This window comes from Amphiprion ocellaris, chromosome 2 (assembly GCF_022539595.1).
Source record: "Amphiprion ocellaris isolate individual 3 ecotype Okinawa chromosome 2, ASM2253959v1, whole genome shotgun sequence".
Classification (NCBI taxonomy): Eukaryota; Metazoa; Chordata; class Actinopteri; family Pomacentridae; genus Amphiprion; species Amphiprion ocellaris.
The window spans coordinates 35,285,068-35,300,298 of NC_072767.1; the positions used below are offsets into that span (position 1 = coordinate 35,285,068).

The 15,231-nt window shown below is 39.1% G+C and overlaps 1 long non-coding RNA gene across 1 annotated transcript; it reads left to right on the plus strand.

Moving 5' to 3' along the window:
* Positions 1-6,661: 6,661 nt before the first annotated feature.
* LOC118470398 (uncharacterized) lies at positions 6,662-11,341 on the plus strand. Its single transcript, XR_004847456.2, has 3 exons — positions 6,662-6,721; positions 8,733-8,817; positions 10,114-11,341. It is a non-coding gene; the product is annotated as an uncharacterized LOC118470398 (long non-coding RNA).
* The last annotated feature ends 3,890 nt before the right edge of the window (positions 11,342-15,231 follow it).

Here is a 15,231-nt window from a genome sequence, read left to right on the forward strand (position 1 = left end):
GGACGAAGCTTTTTCAAGTCGCCAGGATAAAATTAAATCACAGCCAAAATGAAGTGCAAACTTTTTTTTCCCCTGCAGCTTGCAATTGTTCATCACACATGAACAGCCTGATTGGGAAATTATTGTGGATACTTACTGCAGATTAAATTTTAAATTTTTTTTGGTTGCTTTGGTGTGGGTAGCAAACGTGTTTTCCACACTTGTTTAGTCTTTATGATCTTGGAGGGGATAAGCGTGCACAGTTAGAAAATGTTTACAAAGGTATTTTGTGCAAACTACCAAAAAAGAGTTCAAAACTGCATTTGTTTTCTCGTCATTCAGTTTGGCCGAATGCCCTGCTGGATCTGTTAACTTTTGGGCTGGTTGGGCAACATCTCCTTCCTCGGTGTTCCACAGAACGATTAACTCTCCTCCCAAACATAGCCACATTTCCTCCGCTGAAAGCCAGACTCCACTACTTGATATTCTCTAGGAAAAAAACATCGTTGAGGAGCCAGGTGGGCCTTGGCAATGGTCGTTGGAATGTGAATAACACTGACCACACCTCACAGGGGTTATAAGCTGAGGCAACATCAACCACCACCAGAACTGAAGAAGCCTCTTGGATGAGAGGTGAAACGTCTTCAAGGAACTTTCTTAAAGTCCAGTTGGATTGATTTAAACAACTTTGGATAATACAGGTTTGATTACAAAATGCAACAGATGTGGAAAGTAACATGGACTCCACTGTCTTTCATGAAAAATGTGAGTGATGGATATATATAGTAGAGAATGTTGTAGCAAAAAGGAAAGTTTTTGCTTGCAGAAAGTTTGCTTTCCTGTTTCTGAATGTTGTTTGGATTAACTGTTAAAGGAACTCAAATTCAACAAATCATCCATCAGTCCTAATGTTAACCTTCAGTGTGAAATGCAGCTGTTTCGCAGAGGATGCTACATTGTATTTTTATATCTGGGCTGCTACACTATGTGCTCCTTGGCTATGTCAAAGAGGCTTCCAGGGCATACTTCAGCAGCACTGCTGAAGCTCGCTCTCACAAGCTTTTTTTTTCACCTGTTCATACCAGTAAAAAATCTAAACAAAAACATGCCTGATTGTGATTTATAACCAAGCAAACGTCCTTAAGTAAAACATGAAAACAGCCTCAGTGGAGCTAATAATCTTTCTCTTCTCTCAGAGCTGCAATTTCCACCAATATCTACATCGTAAATATGTCTGAAGTCAAGCAAGAACCCGCCTTCCTCATCTGGGAAAGATTTTTAATGTCCAAGTGACGATGCATAGGTGACAGCTGTGACTTCATGTTGTACCAGTGTAGTGTAGACAATATGAAAGTATGACTGTGTCAGACCTGCTACTTCCTCTCTGGAGAGTCTCAGGGATTTATTGGAGTCTGTTAGCATCACGCTGATAGGTTTATGGCCCATCACAAACAAAGCTTTATATTTGGAAAAGACTGCAACAAGTTCACTTGACACATATAAAATGGAAGGAAGTACAAAGTTGACAGTTCACACCACAGGGTACGACAAGTGCTCATTTTTCATTTAGGGGGCGTTTTACAAGCAGTAGTCATTCTTTCATGAGTGTGAACATGAGGGATCCAATGGGGAGATTGCAAGCGAAATAAAAATATTGATTTACAGTGATTGCATTTGTTAGATGTTGTGTAAAGAGGTCAAAATATTTAACAGACCTTTTTTTCTGCCAACCTACATACAGTCAAGCACTGAAACATTTACAGTCAAATCACAAGATCATCCAGCACAGTACAGCACGGTATTAAAAAAATCATGCTGTATAATGTTTTTTCAATACCCTCAGTAATTACTGCCATCAAAAAAACAAACAAAAAAAAAAACAGAATACAGAGACTGTCTAGTTTTCACGGTAAATTCATGTGATGAAATGTTAAAATGTGTTTGTTTATATCAAAATATGTCCACAGAACACACAGGATATGTTATGGCCTGAGGAAGAGGATGAAAAAGAGCATGCTCACAACACGCAATGCTTTCTCTCCAGCTCCAGTCCGAATTTTTTTTTTAAAAAAGAATAAACATACATACAAACGACAATTTTCATGACATGAATATTTAAATAACAAATTCATAAACAATACACAAATTCTAAAAATATATAAAAACACAATCTCAAACGGCAACATACCACTGTCGTCCACGTGACGTGCACATGCTAGTCGCTGCCACGAAGCACTTATAGCTAGCCGGTTAACAGACAGCCCATTCAAACATTTTCTCTCTTTAACATAAAAATGTCTTGAAAACTATATTTCATAGAAATCATACTTGCAGAAGAGGATGAAAAAGAGCACACTCACAACATGCAATACTTTCTCGGCAGCTCCAGTCCGAATGGAGCATAACGGTGGAGAGCGCCCCCTTCTGGCCTCCGCAGGCATGAGCGATCAATCAATCTTTAACAGTTTTTAAAGCTTTTGCCATTTTTAACAACAACATATTTAACAGTTTTTAAATTATTTTAAACCCATATTAGAGGACTATTTTAACCTCTTTTACAAGATCCTATTCAAGATAAGATAGTCCTTTATTTCTCCCCACGCCAGGGGAAATTCACATTGTTACAGCAGCTTACGTAGCAATAAACACGGTAATGGTGATAAAATAATAATACAATAGTAGTAATAATATTTACAATATGTACAAGGATGAGAAATGAAAATGGAAAAAATAAGTATAAAAAGTGCAAAGATGTAGCAGTACAAGACTTGCTGTGCAAAATGTATGGTTTAGGGTGATATATGAGTCCAGTATATGCTAGCATCAGCTACAGATGCTGATGTTGTAAAGTCTTATAGCAGATGGGATGAAGGACCTGTGATAGCGCTCCTTCTTGCAGGGTGGATGTCTCAGTCTGCTGCTGAAGGAGCTGCTTAAAGACCCCACAGTGTCATGCAGTGGGTGAGAGGGATTGTCCATGATGGATGTGAGCTTTGACAACATCCTCCTCTCACCCACCTCCTCTATGGAGTCCAGGGAACAGTCCAGGACAGAACCTCCTCCTGACCTTCTGTTTAGTCTCTTTCTGTCCCTTTCAGTGCTCCCTGCTCCCCAGCAGACCACTGCATAGAAGATAGCAGACGCTACCACAGAGTCATAAAATGTCATAAAATATTCAAGTTGGTATAACTGTCTTTTTGCTTATTAATTACTATCACAGATACGCTTACATAATCCCCCAAATGTCAGACGCAGACACCATGAGACCATAGCTAAATTTTCTCAGCTGGTGTCGCCACTGTCACTCCATTGAGGCAATGAGAAAATTGTCTTGTAACATGTGGTTAATGCTGTGAATAGATGCACTTTAAACCAAACAACCATGACATCACATGTACTAATATAAGTAAACAAGTCAATTGGATGGCTTAGTCTGTCACGAGGAGTGTAATTTTTGAACCCAAATGTGAGAGGTGCACAGAGCAGACACGAGGCAGACAATCCCCCTGGCAATCGCAGGGGTTTAATTCACAAAAACACAAAACTATAACCAAAAATGCCAACTATCGCCAGGACTCACACGTGAGGAAGGGGAGAGGAAAGGCGGCTCCTGTGGGGGCGTGGCTGCGGTGGCCAGGATGATGCCGCGGCCACGTCAGGTAGCGGGCCGGCCGATCGGAGCAGTCAGGGGCGGGGAAGGCTCGCGCCGGCGCTCCTCTACTGGGGGAGCGTGGCTGCGGTGGCCAGGGATGGCTGGGGTCCACGTCCACTGTCTGGTGGACGGCAGGGGGGAAAGACGGGGGCTGCTCCGTCAGCTCTGTCTCACGGCTTGGAGACGAGGAGTAGTAGGGAGGTTAGGTGACTTTTGACTTCAAGTCATGATGCAAAGGTCCCCTTTGATGTGGAAGTACAAGTAAATTTATCCTAAGACACAAGTGATTATAGCTATAACAGAAGCAAAGACATGGGCCTCTCAAGTATGGGCACGCTTTGGAGGCCATTTTAAAAATGGCCGCCAAAGCGTGACCATACTTGGGAGGCCCATGTCTTTGCTTCTGTTATAGCTATAATGGCAAATTTGGTGTCAAAGTGTACATTTTTGGGGTCAAGGAATCCAATAAAATAGGTTTCAAGATTAAATAAAAATGATATTCTCCTCACCATGACAACTGAAGGTAAAATATGCAATTTATAAAAAAAAAAACCCCACACACACGCCAAAAACACAGTTGATTCACAACTCAATAATTTAAGAAATAACAACTTAAAGTGTTGAATATGTGTATTATGGATACTGTAAATTTTGCCATGCGAAATGCGCAATGTAAACAGCAGGCTTATACCTGCAGTTTACATTTGGTGAGTGCAATTGTGGTGCAGAAACAACAAATAATAAAAAGTAAACATCGTCAAAATGAAAAGCCACAAAATAAAATGAATGTTAAAACATACTGAGCAGCCACAGGACACAAACCTCAGTCTGTTACCTTTTTGATTGACTCAGCAGCATTCAAGTTCATGCAAGCTCAACCAGTGGCCTCCTTGTGCCTCATCAGCCACAAAAGAAGTAATGACAGCATCAGTGAATGGCACTGATCACCTCATTGGTGATGTTCTGCTGGGACCTTGGCTCCTGGCATTCATGTGGATGTTACCTTGACACGTACTACCAATCTACACATTATTTACAGAAGGATCTTCATCATCCTGCACCAGATCAATAAAAACAAGTACCAGAGAGAGGCAAACCAATCATAGTTAATGATCACAAAGAGATTTCCTTTTAGTTTGGAGTGCAGTATTTCCTTTTGTTGTGGCCTCTGATGACCTTCTGGAGTAGAATTTTCCTCTGTGACACCTTGTTCCCTTTTGGTTTTATAAGAGCTGTGCAATACAGATTGATGCGTTGTTATTATGGTCATTGCACTTGACTACATGTTCCTGTTTCTGTACATATTTCATGTTAAAACCAATAACAAAAGATAAAAAAACAAAACAAAAAAGCAAAGCACTGTTGCAAACAAAGTAAACCATTTCCTGCCATTAACAGTCCAACACACCAGTGGCCTCTTGCAGCAGAAAAATGCACAAAATTGTGTGTAGAAAGGGCTCAAGGAACCACAGTGTGCAAAATGTTGACCTGGCCTCCAAACTCCCTATATCACAGTCTGATTCATTATTCACAGAATGTGCCAGGAGCCCCAGAGCCAAGGGTGGTGTGCTCTAGTCTGATCAGCCTGGGTTGGGCGTGGGTGTCTGATCCTGAAACACCACTGGAAACATCACTGATGATGTGTCTGAGTGCATCTCAAGATGAGTAAAAGAACAGGCTAACTTGAGTTCACTGAGTTACTGACATTATCAAGCCGTTTCACTGTCCTTGTAACCAGTTGCCATTTTTGCCACCTTCATTCTGTATTTGTACATTGGTTACATATTTGTTTCATAACCATTAAGATGTTTCAGAATTTCTTTGGTTTTATATTTGTTTTACTGAGAGATCCTAAAATGTTTCTCCAAACAAATTTCTAAAAGTGGTCTCTGGCTCAGATGGTGGCCAAGATTCCTTCACATCTTGAGGGAAATCATCCGATATGAATATCAGAGCCAATGGCGTCTGCAGTTTGTACTCCCAAACACATCTTTCTTTCTTTGTTTTTCATCAACATTGTGTGCATATTTAACTTCACTTGCTTTGTTTTTCATCTGTGTGTGCGTATATGTGTGGTGCTTTTCTCTGAATGCTTGAGTCCGTCTGTTAACCAGGATGTGCCTGAACCCTAACAAACACTTCCATGTTTTATTTTTGCCTAAATGTCAAATCATGAACACTTCAGCAGCCCAAGCGCCCGCAGAATGACCTTCTGCTCAGCCCAGATACCCTGTTGTTGTGGCACTCTGTGGGAAACCGTGGGAAAATGAAACTATAACTCTAAACATAAACCTATGTATAATAGAAATGCCCCTTTTCTTTTGTTTGCTCCTGCCTCTAGAGGAGACTTCCACAGCACTTTTTGTTTTCTTATTCATAGACTTTATAGTTTTGTTTTATTCATAGACTGTAATAAAGATGTGATCTTGCATTAATTTGCATCAAAATTGAGTTGAAGTCCACAGTTTTCCATGTTGAGTCGAATCAATTCCACAAAGGGAGTTGTAGAGTATTTTGGCTAAAAGATCAAGGAGACTTACCAGGTGCAAATGAGGTGAAGATTTTATTTTAAAGTGCTTCTCCATTAATATGAAATCTTAAAGTTACAAAATAATACAAGAAAAGCACTTACAAGGAAAAGTAACTACAAACTTAACCCATAGCTTCTCAAAAAAAAAAAAGCACAACCTCTCCTCTCTGTCCAGAAAGACAGAGAGGAAAGACTACTCTTTATATAATATATGGTGCTCAATTCAAGCCTTCATTACTTCAGCCCTACCATTAAACAACATGGCAACCTACTCTGTAACTATGATGCAAACAAAACAGAAAACAACATCGCTGCACGCACTACAAATTTGTTTGCATTTCTAAATGTCTCCCTTAGAGCTAAACATTTGAAGTCACTACTGAATGATGCACTTTAATGTAAAATAAATCTTCATTAAAAAAAGGAGAAAACCCTCCACTTGGTCTGGCCCAGTGATGTCACTCTGACATCACCAGCAGCATAAATCCAGGAAGTGCTTTGCCGGCCCCCTCCCAAACATTAGTCCTGCATGGTGAGTCAGGACATAGGAGCAAAGAAAGGTAAGTTTGAACAAAGGAACAAACAGTTAAACCACATTTGACCTGTAAATGAACAAAGGATAGTTTAAATGAATTAATGGCTGTGTTTTGCTTTAATCCCGCATATGATGGCTGTAAACCGTAACATAACATGAAACAAAAAAGCCTGCAGTGTGTGTACTGCAATGTTTCACTAGTATGGTTAAATTAGAACAAACTACACAAAAGGAAAACAGTATTGTTTAATGTTTAGAATGAGAGTGTCGAGGGACAAGTGATTAGAAAAATGAAGTTTTTTTTTTTTTTTTAACCTATTTTGTCAGGAGTTCAGGTCATTACTTGCTATACTACTGAGTCAGGCCCCTTCAACTCAGACTGAAGCTACCTCTGCTAAAAACCACACCATCATGTGCATGTAGTGCATTTTAAAAAAATCATTATTCCACACACAGTAATAATGACCTTTAAGAAATATAAAGTGTAGTAGCTGATGCATCAACACAATTTCAATGGGAACTTCTGGCTTTAAACTTGCAGTAATGCTACTTATCTGTCCACACATACACACGAATATACTCAAGCACAAACATAAATACATTCTGACACACACAACACATGCATTTTCACACTCATATACATACATACATACTCACACTATGTGCAAGCAAAGTCTTCAATTTTGGCCTAAATGGATTCTCATAGGTTTTGAAATACAAAATTGTAGTGCATTTTTTTGTGCAAACATAAAACATAGTCTACCTATCCAACAAATACACATCTTCCTGATATATTGCCTTAAAAAACAAATACTGCACATCTTACAAGCACATATTCTACAAAGACAAATAAAATAAATAAATAAATAAAATAAAGAAATTATTTTTGACTCAATCTTCCTGTTGTGGCCGAGTTGATACATTGCAGCAATGAATGACAGCCACTAATGAGGTATCACCATCTATATATAGATTCATTTCACAACAGAGAGCTGAAATCACGTCCAGGCTAGCCTCTGTTCCATCACTTTCTTTAACTCAATTCAGTATCTCTCTATGCATTTCCTTCATCTGGCTCTGAAAAAAAATATCCCCCATCTACTGCAGCAACTGCTATTAAAATCCAAATTTTTGTTATTTTTCCAAACTTAGACAATAATTAGCCTGCTTTTTTAACACAAACTACAGCAGAATAACACTAAATAGCAGTAACCTACTAGTGTTCCTTTTTTCAGCTTTGTGGCTGTTACTCTGTTGTCTAAACACTTCATTCCTTCCTCTCTGTTCTGCTGTGTTTAGACACATGCCTGAGCTAACCACAACGTCTCTGTTCACTCATGGACTCGGCTTCTCTGTCAAACGTGATGTTAACCCGACATTTAGCAGTTTAGAGAACATGTTACTGTGCACATATAAGTTTATAAAGTGAGCTAGGTGATATACTGTTGTTGAAAAGGCTCCATTCCAAGCCGGATTTATTTGCAACAAATGTTGATGGAATTTTGAACAAGATTTTCTTACTTTAAAAGCAGAATTTCAGCTTTTTGTAGGAAAGGAGTTTTCCAAGTTTTTAAAAGTCTTCTTCATACATTTCTGTTTTAGTAAAGCTTTCAAATCTGTGTAAATTTAAATATTTCATTCCAAATTCGTTGTTTTTCATTCTTGACTTATTGTTTTTAACACTTTTATGAAGCACTTTATAACACCGTTAAGAAAGGTGCAATATATATATATATATATATATATATATATATATATATATATATATATATATATATATATATATATATATATATATATATATATATATATATATATATATATATCGGGGGTTATGACACTGTGCTACAGAAGATTGGTTTCCTGAAAAGTCTCCCTGTTTCTTGGAATTTCCCAGGAAAGTTAAAGAAACCATCACCCATCAATCAATGAATATTGTATGATTTTGAATGCTGAACTCACATTTTGCCAAAGGACAAAAAAGAAAGAAAGAAAAAATGGAATCACTAAGATTTTGATCTCAACCTTTCTTGCAGTTCATTGCCCCAAGGTGTGACATTATCACCACACTTACTCTCATGAGGCCATTTCTGAGGGAAAAAAGGTGCAACAACTCTGCAGGTAATCTCACTTACATTAAAGTACTGACACTTGAGCAGACTGTTTTCATAATCTTTTTCAGGTTTTACTGGTTTACTGACCACATTAACTTTGATTATAATACCTATCCGTAATCAAATCATGAAAATTTTATGGTTGCCATGAGTTCGTCTCTGTTAGAAACAGCCAGCAGCTATGAGGAGCTCCTTTTAGTATTCACAGCTTCAGGAGTGTCTGCTTTTAAAAAACCACAGGTCAATGACAAGCTTAAAATGTCATCTGAATGCAACTGGAAGCTATTTTTCAGCAAAGCGTTCTTTCTGAATTGAAACTGTGTTTTAGTGTCGTTTGATTTGATGTGCGGTAGATACTGTGAGAACTAATTTTCTTCCTAACAAAGCAACTAGCAGTGTGCATGCCAAAATGAGACAAAAACGCTGCCGGAAGTCTGAGAGTCGGATCGTAGAGAAAGGCTTTTATTGTCAAGAAACTACAGGAATGTGATGTGCAGGGAAATGATTAGTTAGCCGGAGGTCTAACTCATCCAAAAAACACTTTAAAAAAAGACACATTTGAAATACAGCCCTGGTCAGGGTCATAAATGACCTTTTGGTGGCCTCTGACCAAGGCTCTCCATCACTTCCCATTCTTCTGGACTTAACAGCTGCTTTTGATACAGTTCATCACAACATCCTTCTCCACCAACTACAATGCAATATTGGTCTGTCTGGTACTGTGCTAGACTGGCTCAAATCATTCCTGGCAGGTAGAGCTGAGTATGTGGTCCTGGGGGATGCCAAGTCAAGACCCCACTTTGTCACCTGTGGGGTCCCTCAGGGGTCTGTCCTTGGCCCCACCCTCTTAAACGTCTATATGCTCCCCCTGGGCCACATCATCAGCAAGTATGGAATGTCCTTTCATTGCTATGCCGATGATACTCAGCTCTACCTGCACATTGACCCCACTTCCACTTCAGCACCATCAGCCCTGATAGTCTGCCTGGAGGAGACGAAGTCATGGTTAGCAGACAACTTCCTGCAACTGAATGCTTCTAAGAGTGAAGCCACTCTCATAGGGACCTCTCACCAGCTCAAATCCTCTCCCATCTCTGCTATCTCACTGTCTGATTTCTCCATTCCTCTCTCTTCCTTTGTCAGAAATTTGGGAGTCCTCTTTGACCCACACTTGTCATTTGAACACCACATACAAAATCTCTTTAAAATCTCATTTTTTCATTTAAAAAACATTTCAAAACTTCGTCCTACTCTCTCCCCTTCCAACGCTGAGAAGCTGGTTCATGCCTTTTGTCTCCTCCAGGCTGGACTACTGCAATGCCCTCCTCGTCGTGATCCCAGCAAAAAGCCTCCAAAAGCTTCAACATGTGCAAAACACCGCCGCCAGGATCCTGACGAAGATGCCCAAACACGCTCACATTACACCTGTTCTCCGTAACCTCCACTGGCTTCCAATCTCAAAATGCATCCAATACAAAGTCTGTTTGCTTGCCTACCAGCGCATTCATGGACATGCCCCGGACTATCTCTCAGAACTCGTAGCCCATCGCTCCATTTCCAGACAACTTCGATCCACTAATACCAAGCTTCTGTTCACTCCAAGATCAAACCTGAGAACAATGGGCTACAGAGTGTTCCGGACAGCTGCTCCTGAACTGTGGAACGCATTACCACCACGCCTGAGAAACCGACAGTCCCTGGAGTCATTTAGGAAAGGGCTAAAGATGTTTTTTTTTTTTCAAGTTCTAACATGTTGCTATTGTTTTTGAAATGTTTTATAAATGTATTTTTGTACTTTCCCTATTGTAGCACTTTGAGATCCTGTATGTAAAGTGCATTATAAATTAAAGGCATTATTATTATCATTATTATTATTATTATTATTATTATTACTATTATTATTATTACTGCAGGACCAGCATCAGCCTTTTTAAATACAGGCAATCTTTGTACATAGTGTACATCTGGTTTCTTTAAGCAGGACAAAATTTTTTGTCACAGTTGCTCTTTACTTAAAAGCAAAGTGTCACAAAATACCACTGATAACTTTTTATTGCTTTCACTCTGTAACGGTAAAAAAAATAAGAAGAATATTTATGTCACTTGTCATTAGAAACGCAGACATCACAGATCCAGGAATGACAAAAAGTTGGCATTGACTGCTGCAAGTTGTGAAGAGAGCACTTACACACCTGCCTACAAGGAGGAATGTAATACATCAAACGTGACTGTGAATGACGTTTTTGGACTATGGTGCATTTCTGAAAAAGCAAAAGGGTCTGGCCTGATGAGAAACGCAATAAAAAAAAATAAAATATAGGGAGTTGTTACTCGAGAGTATGTCTCGTTCAGCTTTCTAGAAAATCTGCTTATTGTTTGCCATCTCCTGATAAAACTTTGTGCCTCTGGGACCCTTAATTTGTTGTTTTTAATAACTTTAATACAACTCTGTGCAACATGTTAGATGGAAAAGTGTGAATGGAGAAAAATGGGCATGTAGGGGAGATAAAATAAAGTGTTTATTATTTCCATTCGATCTGTTTTCAGTGTTTCTGTGTTTTGTGGCATGTTATCCATCCATTCATAATCTGTACACCATTTAATCCTCATTAGGGTCACGGGGAGCTGGAGCCTATCCTGAAACCCACGCTGCACAGGGAGAACATGCAAACTCCACACAGAAAGATGCCAGGAAGCCTGGGGCAGGAACCAGGGATCTTCTGGCTGTGAGGTAACTGTGCTAACCACCGATCCACTGTGCAGCCCCACCTTATACCATTTATTTTAATCATAACCAGGTTTCAGTTAAATTTATTCCCCCATTTTCTCCACGCATTTTTCTGTTTTGTTGACATTAACCTCCAAACAAGGAACAAAGAGCGGTTTTGCTGATATCACATTCTCTAGCACTGAGGTGAAGCACTCCTAACAGGTCTTTGACAATCACATGCATACACAAGACCTAACAAGCACCGACTCCCTGATTAAACCCCCCTTGTCCCATGCATTTCCCTTTGATCTGTGTATGTCCACAGGTCTGCGTGAACATGTATGTCAGTGAAGCAGCACTGGTCCAACAATGTGATCAAAACTGATAGCAGATACTGTAACTGTGCATTTGATGCCTGAAGTTTTTATGTTCTTGCTTCCCTCTCCCAGTGTTCCCTGGGCCTTCGGCTACACTGTCATTGGTACACTGTAGTTTTAATATGGAAATGCTCAGTCATGATGTTGATTGTGTGTTTCGCTCATAATGTATCTTCTAGCATACCAAAACAACATAAGGACACAATTACAATCAATGCCTGGACAGAAACTTAAAGGTTTTTATAGAACATGTCCTATTTTCAGTAGCTATAAGACAGTGAACAGCATGAGTGTTTTGCGGCTTTGACATCACTCATTAATCTGAGCAGAATGCTGCTCCTGTGTCAATGTTGTTTGTATTTTACCTCTGAAAATAATATTTGAATTATTACTCTATTTTCCATTTGGAATTCAACACCAGTGCTTCGGGATAAAAAACATGTTTCAGATGTTTTTTTTTTCCTGAATTACAGAATGATTCACCAACAAGTAATTTCCCAAATAAAACCCCATGAAAACCATAACAAAATGAGATTTAGACAACAAGCTGTTAAGTTTTAATATGCTGATCGGGCAACAATAATTTTCTGTTATCCTGACAGGCATTTATGTGAATGGAAAAATCAATGTGTGATAATTGATGGGTCTTTTACAGGAGTTAATGCTTCGAGGAAGTTAAATTAGAGATTCGGTTTCAGTGTGTACGCCATTTGAGCCGTTAAGAATGGTCTGTGGTGCTCATGAGAAATGATTGTGGAAGCGATTAAATGACACAAGGAATGTATTCAGGCTTGGATTTATGGTTCATACCTTTTAAGGTGTTCAGGCATTTTTGCAGCCAGAATGTTTCTCACAAACACTGCTCTCGGGTTGAAAACTGTGTGATTCTATGGACAGCGCTGCACACAGACTGGACAAAGGAGCATATGCACAGTTTCTCAACATCAGTTTAAACAATGTGCCACTGCACAGCATTTATAGGTTGTGGCCGTTCGGTTGTTTGCTATTACACATTTTCCTGAGGGGAGCTGTGGCAGACGGCAGGAATCTTGTTTTATTACGCAGTGATTTTATGGTTCGAGCACTAGTGCCACATGACTTCACTCGCTACATGACAGCTTCTATACCTGTATGAACACTTGGTGGTTGAGTAGTGCAGGAGCTTAGACACCAAGTTTGTCCAGATTCCACATGTGGAGTCATTTATACACGCACATCAACCACCTGTCATTTCAACTGCTTCTTAAGCATGTGTAACAAATTTAATGGCGGCTGTTAATAATGTTGGCAGTGACTTTTATGGCATCTGCTTGCCTTACCAAATTCACCAAATATCATACTGACCACAGTGTCTTGGTCATAAATCTTTGATTACTTCATGCATGAAGCTGCCATATTTCTCAGAAAATACGACGCAGTACAAGATGAAAAGTGAAGCCAGATTTTGCAAATTAAGGAAGACAGACTCATAAATAAATTAGGCAAAAATTGACAAAAAACTTACAACTTGGAGGTTTTAAATTCAACTGAATGTTGAAATGTTCTTCCTCTTCAATCTGTTCAGTGGTATTTAAAGGCTTTTTGGGCAGTGTGCCTGCACCCCACAGACACCGCTGAGCTCTTGACCTCCTGCCTGACTGCCTTCTTCCACTCAGCCAGCAAACAATATAAACCATTTAAATAATCATATGATTCATTACTTAAAAAAAACCAAACATCCATGGACGGAACGGAAGAAAAGGGCTGGCTAGGGCACGACTGTGTGCCTGCTGGGTCCGTGTTTGGCTGGATCATTCTGTCAGGGCCTGGGGGGGGGGGCTCTCTCTGCAGCTGTGTGCTATCGGCCAGGATTGTCCGCTGGCCTGGGGTGTAGCACCAAGGAGGGAGGGACCATGACAGTGTATGGATTAGTTTTGTAACCAGAAGGATTTAAGTCAAATCCCACAACCTCTTCTTAAAATTCACTTTTACCTTTTCTTAACTGCTGCTTTTGTTTTGACAGTTTTACTGCATTTCTACATTTCTATGGGATCTTACTCTTTTTGTTTTGTTGTTTTATCCTATTTGTTCCTACTGTGAAGCAATTTGTAACTGTGTTTTAAAAGGTGCAATATAATAATAATAAAAATAATTATTATTATTATTTTTATTGGAAAGCTCAAATCTGGATATATCTTAACAAATGCAGCACAGTAAAGACCTTAAGTCAAGTTCTTTCTTTTGTAATTTTTGAAGAAAAAAAAAGATGTTATGGAACCCACTTGAACTTAAGTACAACTAACAACATTTCATAGGAATAGAAAAGAGATGGGGTTTCACATAAAAATTGTAAACAGTGAGTTTTTAACACTTACTATGTGGCACACGACAATAAATTTAATCAACGGAGAAAATCTCAATCTTAACTTTTACAATAATTTTTTTGAAGGGACACTCCAACCATTTTACATTTAATTATAGAGCACTTTCAATCTTCATTGGCTCTGGAGGAGGCCTTCTTAATAACCCTGGTCAGGTTTACTTTGAGTTACAACTGAGACTTAAGGTATTTCACAAAAACACTGAGACATAAACTAGAATAAACGTGAGGGTTGAAAACTCCAGCATTTAATAGACTGTAAGATCTTATAGGTTTTATGTGAAATATCCAGTGTTTATGGAGGTTGACTAAATCCAACCTCCATAAACACTCCCCTAGCTTTATAGGAGCTGGTGCAAAACTAACCCCCTGGAGTAGCTCTTGAAGGTTTTAATGACCTTAAATTGTAGCGCTCTGGTCAGAGGGAAGCATGTTTAGATATACAAAGTTACAGGCCTATATACATTCATCCATACAAACTATACATTAGCACAGTTTTCATGATGTCTTGGCCCTCCCCCAGACAATTTTGAGCCTCCAACTGTTTGTTTTCTGCATTCTGGTAAAAATGTTTGCATCTATTTGTGTCCTTTTTTTTTGCATTAATTTATGTCAAAGATCTCTCTGTTTATGTAACTGATTACAGATGAGGCCTGTTATGGAAACAGAATTCACTTTTATGGTACTTGATGCAGATGGAATAGTGGGTTCTGAAGGAGAGCTGCTTTCAAGTAAAAAGGACATCATTACTTGGCAAAAAGGCAGAGAACAGTCATCATGTTTGACAGACATTGAAAAAAAAACTAAGCCACCTCTGGGAGCGCATGTGCATGCCAGAGTTCATAAAAATGTGTGTGGGCTGCAAATTTAGGATTTTTTGCAGCTTTATTTATCACTATGTCGTAAAAATGTGGAAAAATACATTATTACAGAAGGTTGTTAAAAAAGATACCTGAGTAGCTCCGCTATAATAGT